Consider the following 14,238-nt stretch of genomic DNA (forward strand, 5'->3'; position numbering starts at 1 on the left):
TCAACTTTTTGAAATCTATTTTGAAGGAACCCTTTGAGGAAAGGATCTCAAAGATTAATAGAACCCATACCTTAATGTTTCTCAACAATTTTTTAAACAATCCACCCTTTTTCAGCCCCCCAATTCACCTTCCAAGCTAAGATTCTATGGAGTTTTCCAATTAGAGAGAGAAAGAAGAGAGACGGAAGAGGGTTTATTTTAGAGTTGTATTTTTATTAATGAGGGTTGAGGGTATATATAATAGGACTTATTCAACTTAATTAGTTTCTCTTGAATCCCCAACTAACATCTAAACCACTTAATTAATTAAATGAACTTAATTTAAAACGTGCAGCAATTTGCATACCCTATCGACGAGACCTCGATCGACGGATCGTTAGTCCGCCAACGGTCCGTGCTGCACATCCGTAAGTTCGGTCAGAGACTGGCGCAGGCGAGGATTTTCTCCAATTTTGTAAGTGTGGGACAATGGTGGCATCAACGCCCCGTCGATGCACACACGGACCGTAGCCTGCACCTCTGCACTCTGTCGATGATTCTAGAAAATGTGCAGGTGAAGGGACCTTCTCCACCAACCTAATTGTGGGATGACAGTGGCATCGATGCACCGTTGATCCACACACGGGCCGTCGTCTGTCCCGTCGATGCACACTGCCAGGCAGTGCTGCATCAAACTGCAGGGGTCCTCCTGAAAGGCCCTTGGTTGGTCCTTGGGGAGTCGTACCTGAACGTTTTAACCATGGAACAACTCAAACACCAATTAATTACCTTTCCACCAACGTTCGCACAATTTTAACTCCTAAAACTTACTCAAGTAGGCTAAGGCACACTATCATCCCTTTGAACTAACTTCCCGGATGTTTTGGCTCTTAAATATCCTAAATGACCTATATCCATTAAAAATAAACTTAGAAAAAGTGTTTAGACTTTATGACACATATCTTAGGCTTTACAATGAGTCTTGGATTTTCAAGGTGTTAAAATGGGTGAAACCTTCAAGTATACCCAATCATTCATTTTGAACTCAAATGGCCTTCTACTAACATCTATATTTGATTTTTAATGACTTTGTGCCATTTTCAATCTCTTTTGGTTCACCTTCACCTTATCCATATCTTCGCGAACTAGATCTGGATCTATCTACCCCGCTTCACCAATTTCAATCTACCCAATAGGAGATCTGCATCTTCTCCTATAAAGAGCTTCGTATGGAGCCATTTGGATGCTCGAATGATAACTGTTGTTGTAAGAGAACCTAATGAGAGGTAGGTTATCATCCCAATTTCCCTTGAAATCGATCAAACAAGACCTGAATATATCTTCCAATATCTGGATAGTATGCTTTGCTTTCCCATCCATTTGAGGATGAAAAGCAGTACTTAGGTTCACCTTTGACTCAAACTTTTCTGGAAAGATTTCCAGAATAGTGCAAAAGAATTGTGCACCTCTATGTGAAAATAATCAAAATTGGGACTCCATGAACTCTCACCACCTCCTGAATATATAACTTTGTATAATCCTCATAATGATTAGTCTTTATCGGCAAAAACTGGGTTGATATTGTCATTCTATCTACAATTACCCAAATTAAATCATGTCGCCTGCGAGACCTTGGTAACCCTGTGATGAAGTCCATATTATTCATCTCCCGCTTCCATTCCAGAAGTTCTATATTTTGAGCCAACCCTCCAGGACTTTTGTGCTCTACTTTTACTTGCTGCATATTCAGATACTTGGCAACAAATTTAGTACTAACCTTCTTCATATCATCCCACCAATATAACTCTCTCAAATTGCGGTACATGTTTGTCGAACCCGGGTGGATTGAATATCTAGAGCTATGTGCTTCCTCTATGATACTCTCTTGGATCTCATCCACCATTCATATGCACAACCTACCCTGATACTTCAACACACCATCTCCCCCTTTTTTGAAAGCTAATACTCTTTGCTTAAGAACATTTTCTTTCAAATCAAGCAAAATGAGGTCTTGGTCTTGTTTCTCTTTCACTTATGACACTACTGCTGATTTTGCCCCATTGGTCACCACTATTCCTCCTTCTGTGGAATTCATAATTCTGACTCATAGGTAAGTAAATTTGTGCACATCTTTGGCTAACTCCCTCTTTTCTTCCTCAACATGGGCGGTGCTCCCCATAGATAACCTGCTTAAAACATCAACAACCACATCAGCCTTCACTGGATGGTAAAGAATACTCATTGTCATAATCTTTGAGTAATTATAACCACCTTTTGTGTCTCAGATTAAGCACTTTATGGGGGAACACATATTGTAAGCTCTTGTGATCAGTAAATGTATCAAAATGAATACCATATAAGTAGTGTCGCCATATCTTTAAAGAAAAAACTACATCAGCCAATTCTAAGTTATGGGTTCAAAAATTGTTCTTATTAATTTTCAACTGCCTGGAGGAATAAGCTATAGCCTTGACCTTCTGCATTAGAACACAACCCAAAACAACTCTAGATTAATCATAGTACATCACAAAGCCTTGAGTACCTTTCGATTAAGTCAAAACCAGGGTAGCAGTCAACCTCTTCTGTGTCAGCTTGGTCATAGAAGATGTGATAGACGAAAAACCCTCAACAAGCATTTTATAGTATCAAGCCAAACTAAGAAACTCCTTATATCTGTTGCAGACGGGGTCTAGGCCAACTCTGAACTGCTTCTATCTTTTGGGTGTCCACTGTAATTCTATAGCCGGATACTATGTGGCCCCAAAAGCCACAGACTTAATTCAAAACTGACATGTTGAGAACTTAGTAATAACTCCTTACCTTTCAAAGTCTGAAAGACTATTCTATGATGACTAGCATGATTCTTCATTTCTTGAATAGATTAGTATGTTAACAATGAAGACGATAACAAGCATATCTAAATAAGGTTTGAAGACTCTGTTCATAAGGTCCATGAATGTTGCTAGTGAATTAGTTAAACAAAATGACATGACCAAAAACTCATAATGCCCATATTTGGTTCTAAAAGTTGTCTTCAGAATATAAGATTCCCTAACTTTTAACTGATGGTAGCTAGATATGAGGTCTATTTTCCAATAACAGGTCCCACCCTTAAGTTGATCAAATAAATCATATATCCTTAGAAGAGGACATATATTCTTAATGGTAACCTTATCCAATTTACGGTAGACTATACACATCCTAAGGGAACCATCTCTGTTTCTCACAAAAAAGACCGAAGCGTCCCAAGGTGAGACACTGGTCGAATGTAACCCATATCTAACAAATCTTTCAACTGTTCTTTCAGCTCATTCAATTCTGGTGGTGCCATTCTATGTGGAGGAATAGATATACGACAAGTATCTGGAATGATGTCTATGCAAATTTATTTCTCTCTCAAGAGGGACTCTGGGTTATTCAACATGAAAAACTTCTTGAAACTCCTTTACTATAGGAATTGATTGAATTAGAGGTACCTCAGCACTTGAGTCATTAACTTGGACTAAGTGATAGATACAATCCTTTGAAACTAACTTTTTCTCCTTAAGGTACGAAATAAAATGACCCTTAGGCACTGCTGAACTACTAGTACACTCAATAACTTACTCATTAGGAATTTGAAACTTGACAACTCGAGTTCTACAAACTATTGACACATTATATGCTTGAATCCAGTCTATAGTGAAAATGACATCAAAATCTACCATGTCTAACTCAACTAGGTCAGCCATGGTTTTGTTCTGATTTATGGAAATATGACAATCACGATAGACTCATTCTGGTAGAATAGACTTCCTAACGGGTGTAGAAAACAGAAAAGAGTTCACAATGTTTTTGAGGAAGAATTTCAAAATTATTTCCAACATAAAGAGATACAAAAGACGAACTTGTCCCTGGGTCTAGAAAAGCATAAACATCAAAAGTAACTCTGTTCTTCAAAGAACGCTTGAAACTCTACTCTAAATCTCTAAGTGTTAGAAACATGAAAAGTGGTCTAACACTAATTAGAAACTTATTTGGGGTGAAGAAAACGTGGTTAGGCTCGGTTCGAAAATGAAAAAACCAATCTGCCTTTCTATAAACGAATGAGATGCTTTATCTAGAGAGACTTCACTTAAAAGGGTTTAACTTCTTCATCCAAGCTCGATATTAAGAAAACTTGGCGTTGTTACAAAAAGGACTCAAAGACCTTTAGTTTGATAGGTCATGCGACACCTAATTTTATATGTTCTAAGAGAAAAGATTGTTTGAGGTTTACCCACGTAATATCTCATATTTAAACTCAATCGTTATGAAAGCTTTAAATTCAACTTTGTGGTAGGGGATTCTAGAGACCTTTATTGATATCCAAAATCATCCCCTCACTAAAGAATTGATCTTAACACCTAATAAAATTTAAGAATCACGGAGTACAACCTTATTGACCAATGAATAATGATTTGAGTTTTAACTTAGAAATTTTTGGGATGTTATAATCTTTACCTTTCTTGTTCGGTCTCCCTATGAAGTGTCAAATGAAGACCAAAACTTGTAAAAATACTTTGGATAGGTCGATTGTGGTAAAAAGGGTCCAAACGTCCAGTAAAGATACCCCAAAGACCACCCGAAGGGTTCTTGTGGAGGATTGCAACATGGGTAGGTAGGCTGCCAGAGCAGCCTAGGCAAACAAGATTGGAGCATGAGGTGGGCGACGCATAGCCTACACGCAGGCTACTGCCTCAAGAATTGAGAGGCGAGGCTGACACGCACCTCACTGCCTCGACCCAAAATTTTATCAAAATAACGTATATTCTCCCTGTGATGCGCAGACACTTTACAGATTCATTAAAGTTGTATTTTTGGTAATTTATCTTCATAAAAAGATCCATTTATGTAGAGGGTCTTTTGGATATTTTATAGGACGACTATATATTGATTATAGATCAGTTTTAGACCATCTTTTACACCCTAAATCATATTCAAACGAAAATACTCTCATCTCTCAAGAAACACTCTCTTTTCCAAACTCCATTGAAGAACAACAAGAGCTTAAGAAAGAAGCAAAGACTTCACGATTTTTTCCAAAAATTCGTGGATTATTCGTCAATAAGGTATGAGTTTTTCACTCTTGGGATTCCTTTCCCCAAGAGGTCCTCTCAAAGATAGTTTTCAAGAAATTCCAATTCTAGAGTTTTTACTCTACAAAACGATTTTTTTTCCTAACTCTAGATTTATGACTATCCATGAAAAATAATTGTTTTCTATGGTTGATTTCACAGGAATTATTGAGTATTTGATTAATACTGTTTGAAATTCGTGTGATGCATGATTTCTCTCTCAATTGATGATTTCGAATGGGTTGTACTACTACTTAATAACATGTAATTGTTGGGATTGGGAATATGACTAGAATGAACGCTTTTATGAACCTTTTCCCTTATTCTACTTTACGAACTAGTCTTGTTTATGAGTTGAAGAGTTAGTATTGACTATACTATCGAGTATTTCACTATGTTGTTGATATAATTGTTGTAATTTGAACGCAAGTTCTTGAATAAGGATCTTGCAAGTAAAAGGTAAGTAATCTAAAGTCGTGATTACTCTACGATATTTATGTTAACCTATAAATGATGTTACTATGTTAATGATGTATGTATATGATTCTATGTATATATATTGGGCTGTGAATATGATAATCGTGAGATCATGATAATAATACGATAATGTAAGTTTATAATATTTTCTTGTATGCTTTACACAAGATGATTTATGATACGTTAATCTCACAAACGAAGGGTTACAATGAAAGGAAATTCTCATCTAATCTTAAAGAGCTCATGATCAGGTTTATACAAGGATTTGTCTCCTATGACTTATGATAATATTTATGAATAAATGATGACTTAAAGGTTAATTAAAAAGGGACTTATCTTATCACATATGGACTAGATATGACAGGTGTCCCTTCCCTAGTTGGAAGGTAGGATCACAATGACTCTCATGAGATAGAGACCGCCATTTAATGTAGAACTTGAGTATCTAATATATCTCCTAGTTCATGAACTATGTTGCCACTAAAGGATACTAGCTAGTGGATCCACCTAGAAATCTATGTCATGTTTGGTTCTACTTTGGCCGGTAGACCACCTTCTTTCGATGTGGGGTTTTATGACACCGGATTCCATGTTTAGCTCACATGGTCTAATGTCGGTTAAGGCGAATGTTCCCTCAAGTAAAATTAAAGACTAGTAAATGGACGTTGACTAGGGTGACTTGAAGGGTCTACTTAGTATAGGTAGGGTTATGGGACTCTACCTAGACATTGCAAAAGTTGACTCTAAGGGAAGTCCTAGGAGATTTTTCTTATGTAATATGATCACATGAAAGGTATGATGCTTATGATAAATGTTGCTACTCTTATATGAAGTTGGTTAAGTTTTATTGTTCTATATTGCTTTATGAGGTGATGACTACTTATGTTACAAGTTATATGAAGGAAAGTTCTACTTATGGTCTCCTATCTCATCTACTTGGTTATGTGGGGTTATGGGGGCTTCACATGACCATTCCACTAGTAGGTTGGGGATGGGATCATTGGTAAGTGTTTTGTATGTTATGTTTATATGATCTATTGAACATGAAATATTAACATGACTCTATAATAACATGTTTTTGATTATGATCATGCTTTATGTTGATGGAATCCTTAACTTGTATATGTTCTATGGTATGTCTATCGAAGATTTTCAAATGACTTAGCATGCTTTCTAAGAAATGATCCTTTTCATGCATGTCCTTAAATGTTATGTGGATATACCCATACTTAGAACATGTGGCCTACTAACCCCATTACTTTATATTACTACAAATGTAGGGTCCGGCTATTAAAGATTAAGATGGTCGATTGAAGAAGCTTGGAACTTTCTCCAAGTGTTGGTATGTCCTCATGTTCGGTGATGCTATCTTTTCATATTATAGCTTACGAAGACTTCATTAGAATTTAAGAGTACTCGCATTTCCATTATGATCTTTGGATTCTTTTGTATTAAGGCCTATATGGCATATTGACTTTTATTGTCTAAGTCCAGATTGGTACTCTTTAGATGGTTTTTAATATGAGAAATTTTTAGAAGATCGTACGTATGCTTTCATGATTGATATGTATTAAGTCTAAGTATACTTAACACAGTATTAAAAGTTTTTAATTTCCGCAATTTTAACTGATGATATGTCATGACAAATGCTAAGGTCTTGTCTGAGTCCTCCGAGAGGACGACGATGCTGGTCACATCCGGGGTATGTTCTCCGAATGTGACACTCAGATGATGGTAACCATATCTCAAGTCAATCTTGGAGAACAGTGACGAATCGTTAAGCTAATCAACAAAATCATTATTGTGAGGAATAGGATACTTCTTTTTTAATTTTAGTCTTATTCAACTACCTATAGTATATAGACATCGTTATAGTACCATTTTTCTTTTAACAGGTAAGACCATTCCGCCTCATTGTAAAACACTACATATAATAAATCCTTTTTACAACAGTCTCCAATCTTTCTTTCAATTCCTTCAACTCTTTCGGAGCTATCCAATAAGAATGGATGGAAATGGGCTTAGTGACTAGATCCAAGTCATTCGAAAATCAATGTTGATGTCTGGATGAACACCTGGCAAGTCAATAGAAAACACATCTATGAACTCTCTTACCATTCCCGTGTTTTTTAAAAGAGATAGATATTTGGTAAGATCATGAATATGGTCCAAATAATATAAGCATTCCTTCTTCATCATATGACAAGGATCAAGAGAAGATATCACTCCCTTCAAATATGAACTCGGAGTACCCTTCCACACTTATTGAGGTAAATTGAGCGTAATAATCTAAGATCGCATGATAAGGATATAACCAATCCATACCCAATATCACATCAAAATTAAGTACATCAAGTAAAATTAGGTCTACACGAGTTTCACTATTAGAAAATATCACTACATACTCCCAGTACATAGGATCCACCATTAAAATATCACGTACCAGGGTAGATATACTAATAGGCAAAATAAGGGACTCACACACATGATTAATACTTGTAGAGAAATAAGCACACATATAAGAATATGTCGACCCTGGATCAAATAATACTATAACAAAATGATGACAGACTAGGATGTTACCTGCGATCACTAAATCTGAGGCCTCTATCTCGGAAATACCCGCTATAACATAGAAATGTCCGCAGTCACACTAGTATGAGAGACACCATGACTCCCTAACTCCAGCCTTGGTACCATATCTAACATTATGTGAAGTACATCGTACCACTGTAGCTGGCATGTAATGAGCAGCCTCAATAAGAAAAAGAACCTCAAAAGTCTACTCATTATAAGAGGCATAAAAAAATGACCCAAAGATCATTACGAAAACTTACGAGCACGATTCTTATAATACATCTGAACATACAACACTCATAAATTTTAAGAATTTGATTCATTTGACAAGGTTCTTAAAATAGTGAATGATACAGATTTGAACATGAGTCATACTCTATATGGAGCTATTTGACATGAAACATATATATCTTTGTCATGAAATACTAATAGGATTACTATGCATTAAATGATACAAGTGATGGATTTGTAGATTCCCAACACTTGCCACAATGTTCTTTAGGAATACAACTCATCCTCTCTATCACTATCACAATTGAAAAATTATCATTGAAAGATCTTAGGGTGAAAGATCATAAGAACAAAACATTTAAGAAATTTGTTATAATAATATGCATGACATAACATTGTTTCGTTAGCCATTGAAGGTAAATCATGAATTCATGAGACTGAGCATATAATTAGTAATGAGTTCTTATAAAAATAGATTTATATGATGAGACTCATATTCATAACTTTATAGAATATGGTTGATATCAATGGGCTAAAGTCTCAATCTCTTGTTATGAGAATTGAACATAGATGTGAATCTGTGTAAAGTGTATGGTTATATGTCATGGGCATAATGTTTATATTCAAGACATTAACAGGGTGTTTATAACTACAGAAAATTGAGGAATACGCTAGTGTACAAATGGATTGATATATCACTTCAATTATAATGGAACACATCACTTTTTGATTCTTAACACTTGACTTGGTTCCTCATCTTATCGTCTCCCCTTTAGGTCTGATACTGACACTTTAAGTCTATGCACCTATTTTGTCATCTCGAAACGAGTGTTTATTACATTACTCTAATACTCAGGAAATGCTAATTGCATGGCTACTGAACTCTCCATGTATAGTAACTAATATCCCTTTTAGTTTTCTTTTTCAGATGCTTATCTTAACCTCTTCCCGCTTCTATAGGAGTGTTTCTATAATTGATACCCTCATAGACCTATAAAGTATTTTAATCTAACTGTTAATTGTCACGCCTCGAGCCTACACCCTGGGCGGGACTGGCCCTCGAAGACCATTGTTGGCCCTCAAGCGGACCATTGGCCAAGCTTACTTAACTCGGCGGAATACTAAACTCAACTCAAACAAGAATAAGACATGTTTAAAGGAAAGTATTTCTTATAATATCTGGACATGACGACACTCAAGTCTCAACACAAAATGATAAACTCTAAATTAAAATACTATTGTCTATGAAGCCTCTAAACTGAATGAAGAGGGATGTCAGGACAGACACCACAACATACTAATACTAAACTACTAAACACAGAAGAAATGGATGTCCTATGGAATGAAATGAGGCTCACCACTGACTTTGGAGCTCAATCTGGATCAACGAAACGCCGCATGATGATCCTGGTTACCTACGTCTGCATCATAAAATGATGCAGGCCAACTGACATCAGTACATTGAATGTACGAGTATGTGAGTTGGAAAGATAAACAAAATTTAGGCTTGAAAGGGAGTAAGAATGAATACTTATCTTGGATTTGTTCAACTCATGATCTACTAACTCTTATTCAATATACGGAGTTAAAATAAATGCAATATAATTAAATGCTGACTAAAAACATGCTTAAAACTCTGAGTTTATATATACAAGTACACAATAATGTCTGAGATATATATATAATACAATACTAATGTATTATGAAAAAAAATACTGTTGTGTATAAAAATACAATTTACCTGAGGGAGATTCTCTTACCGACAACCATCACTTAAGAGATACAGTGACGATATAGCGGTCTACCGCACACTGCCAGCGCATCCTATACTTGGCCAAAGGGATAAGACCTGAACTGCCTAATGGATCAACTAGTAAACTGCGAAAAGGAATCATCTAAAAAGTATGACCCTTTTCTAACCATGGTGGCTAACATGGTTTATGGGGGTTGTGAGTTATTTGAACTCTACCCCATATCGGTGCTCAATACTACTACCAAAAACATATTGTCTCTTATTTTTAAAACCCTATTGATAAGTGCTCAAACCATAGCTTTTTAAAAAGCTCTCTTGGAAATCATAGTATCCTCTTACTGTTATTAAAGCTATCAATAACCTCTGTGGAATTGTAGCTTCTCTTCCTTCTCAAAAGTTTGAAAACATTTTGTTTAAATCCTTAGGGACTACTTAGTTCCCTTATAACTCTTGAGAAGTGAACTCAACTTGATACTCTTTGCTTACTTGAAAGTTTAACTCTTGGGGAATACTTAGTTCCCTTATAACTTTTGAGAAATGAACTCAACTCTTTACTCATTCTTGACTTGAACTTTAAGTCTTTAAAAAAAAGTGAAACATTTGTGAAAGACTTTAGAAAACTTGATAACTTTACTTTGACTTGTTTCTGAACTCCTAGACTTGGCTCTTAACTTTCTTGACTTTGATCTTAACTTTCCTTGAAATGGATTATGGATTCAAGGATCATGATCTCGTATTTATGGATGATTTCATGATGTTTTTCAATACTCTAGAGTGTTGGAATCAACTAGGAATGAAGGGTACGTCACTTAGGAACTAGTACGAAAAGATAGGGAAATAATGGGGTCTCCAGGGGGTTCTGGCGCTCTGAGAGGCGCGGAGCACCATAGCCTGACATACAGAGGCTTTCCTCAGGCTCTCTGAGAGGCGTGGAGAGCCAGATCCTGACGGACAGACTCTGTCCTGACTGGCTTTGGAGGCACAGCGCCCCAGCATATATCCAACGGGTTTTCCGACTTTCTTCTTCATTTTTCACCTCTAAACCTTCCAAAACTTCCATGGATCCCACCCCAAACACTTAGGATTACTAAATAACTTATTATCCAATAGTTTAGACCCAAAAGTAGTCCGGAAACATGGATGAAAACTAACAGAGATCAACAACAATTCAACCAACAAGAACTTCAAACTTTTCATCAAGAACTTCAAGATTTCCTTTAACTATACATTTCATTAATGAATCAAATTGGAGGGTGGCTGAAAGAACCCAACACCGAATGATCTCACATACCTTGTTAGGGATCACCCCCGATGAAATCCATGAACGAATACTTGGCGTTCTTGTGTCTTCTTCTCCTTTCTCCTCTTTTCTCCTGTCTCTCAAACCCCTAGCTTATTTTCTAAGTGCGTAAAATGAATGGGATTAGTTTAGACCCCAACATATTACCCCGAAAACGAATTTATTAATTAACTTAGGAAAAGACCAAAACACTCTTAACAAATCCGGATTTTGGAACTTTCTCTGCTCAATAATCCAACTTCCGAAAGTCATATTTCCCTCATACTAACTTGGAAATTTGCAAACATTGCAACGTTAGAAAGATCTTCCGACGAGCTTTCCATCTATATCAAGAACTCACCCAAACTACTCGTCATTTCGGAATTATGGTCATTTAAAAATGGCCAAAACTCACTTTTGAAATCTGGAAATTTTCTAGATTTTCTTACTTATTTCCCAATTTGATTCTTCTTGTTTTTCTTATCTTAACCTCAATTTATATAGAATAAGAGATGTTAAATTAATATTCTGACTTCACTTTCTTGTCCCTCTAATACCATCCTTCTAAGTTCATATCTACCTAACTAGAGGAAACTTGAACTTTTTTATTTAAGAGAATTATCATTGGCTTTATATGATCCCTTTTACCAGACTCTTCAGGGTAATAAATAATGTTTGCATCAGTCTACTCAACATTGACAACTCAAATATACTATCGAGATGAACATGAAAAATCATTAACTTAATTAGAATCTTGTCTGGCTACATAAAATCTCGGGTACACCTCTTAATATCCTTATTGGTCTAATAACTAATCCACACTTCATTATTCTCATATAAGGTTCATAATACGACACTTGTACCACTCACATTTATTACAAAGTAACACCTTAATTCCTTATCTATTTTATGTTAAACCTACTAGACCATATCTCAAAACTAACATCTTCACCCTCATATTACCATTTTTTTTTATCATGACACTCATCTCAAATTCAAGCTTAGTGTCTAGTACTAAACACGAATATCACTATAATGACTCACATATTATGCTAACTTACAATGCTAGGTGAATTAAGGGAAGACCTCATGATAAGTAGACAATCTTTATCTCTTAGTCTATCTAGTTATATATTTTCATGACATTTCTTTTCACAACCTAAGAACCATTTACCCATTCACTATGCATCATTACCTAATTAGTTCTATTCAAAAGGCTCTCCCTTTGAAGTCATAAGTCTGGCTTAGATCTATCACCTCATGACTACTTTTTTCCTTTTATTCAACACTTATACTTCATTTTCACTAACATAATGGCACATCAGTATAAATTCATTTCAAGTTAAAGTATGCTCTAACTCCTCCTAACTAGTAACGATTCCTTTAACTTCTATCATAAAATCTATATAAATTATTAATCCATAGTCTACACATAAAGGAAAAACTCCACCTGAATGACTTACTAGGTATGTGACAACGACTACACACTTTACTCAATAACTATCTCCATTTCTTAGGTTACTATACTTTTAAATATATACTTCTAACTTTGGATACTTCTACTATTACTGGTTCATAATATCACAAATCACATTATCTTTCGGGAAACAACACTAACCAAGCACTCTGAAAACACACTGCCCTCTTAAAAGGATTCACCTGAAAAAAAGTTTAGAGAAGAAAATTTTAGTGCATGTCTTTGTTTTTAGCTCGAACACATGATTTATATGAATAAAAGTGTATTTTTTCAAATCAATACACTTAAGCATACTGATGGGTTTCTCTAAGCCTAGTTTCAATCTCTTTGACTTTCTAAAGACTTTATCGGAGAGTAACTCATCGATAATGATTTGGGCTTTGATATTCCAACCAACTTGAGTATGAAGGGTAGTCTAATGGATTTGAGAAATACATGATTCTGAATAACTTTCTTATGACACAATTCAATTGCACAATCGGGAGTATGAAAGAATGAGAAACATCTCCTACATGTGTTGTAGCATCCTGATAATAAGGGTAGTTCACAACCTATCCATAAGCTAAACTATACTAAAGTACACAACTTCATACACACCCTAAGACAATTGAACTCTCTACTCTATTAGCAAGTTTGTCAGGCTCCGAGCCTATACCTCGGACATGGACAACACTTAAAATCATTGCTCGTCCTAAGAAAACTCTTGGCATGCTGATTACATAGAGGAAAAATATACATACATGCGGAAGCCTTATAAAGTAGACAATATCACTAGTGGGTTGGGATGTTAAAAAATGGTATCAAAATCACACCTCTATTAGCCTTGTCAATATGGGACAAAGTTCAATTAAGTTTAGGAAAATCTCGATAAGACAGGTTAAATCTCAATGTTTAATCTAGGCAAATCCCATACGGTGGAGCAAACCTCAACGAGGAAGCTGTGTCTATAGAGAGGGTGTATATGACAACCCAGGTTAGTATTAGAATTCTCACATCAGCAAAACATCGAAGAGATGTTGGGTATATATGTAAGTAGATAGTACCAAGTAGTGATGCATTTTATGTCATGTGGGCGTAGGCCCAAAACGGACAATATCACTAGCAAGTTGAGTCGTTATATTTGGTTGATCATGTAATTATTTGGTCAGCATGTACTTAGGTGTAATTAGCATGAGGTAACTACACTCTCCAATTCTCAGTGAGGGACTATGAAGTGTTGTTAATTACATGATATAATTACACGATGATGACTTTTTAATTTATTTTTTTATTTAATTTAATATTAAATTCTACTCCCTCTATTTCAATTTATGTGACACATTTCGCTTTGTGAAAATCAACCAATTTATTTTGACCGAGAATTTGCTCT

At 35.6% G+C, this 14,238-nt stretch overlaps 1 long non-coding RNA gene across 1 annotated transcript in view; it reads left to right on the forward strand.

The window, feature by feature from the left end:
* LOC107001846 overlaps positions 1–7,154 on the forward strand; it is a 47,954-nt gene extending 40,800 nt beyond the window's left edge. The window contains exon 5 of the long non-coding RNA XR_001454477.2: positions 6,833–7,154. This is a non-coding gene — a long non-coding RNA (uncharacterized LOC107001846). The remainder of the gene's footprint in view (positions 1–6,832) is intronic.
* Positions 7,155–14,238: the final 7,084 nt, after the last annotated feature.

The sequence above is a fragment of the Solanum pennellii genome, chromosome 10 (genome assembly GCF_001406875.1).
Source record: "Solanum pennellii chromosome 10, SPENNV200".
Lineage (NCBI taxonomy): Eukaryota > Viridiplantae > Streptophyta > Magnoliopsida > Solanales > Solanaceae > Solanum > Solanum pennellii.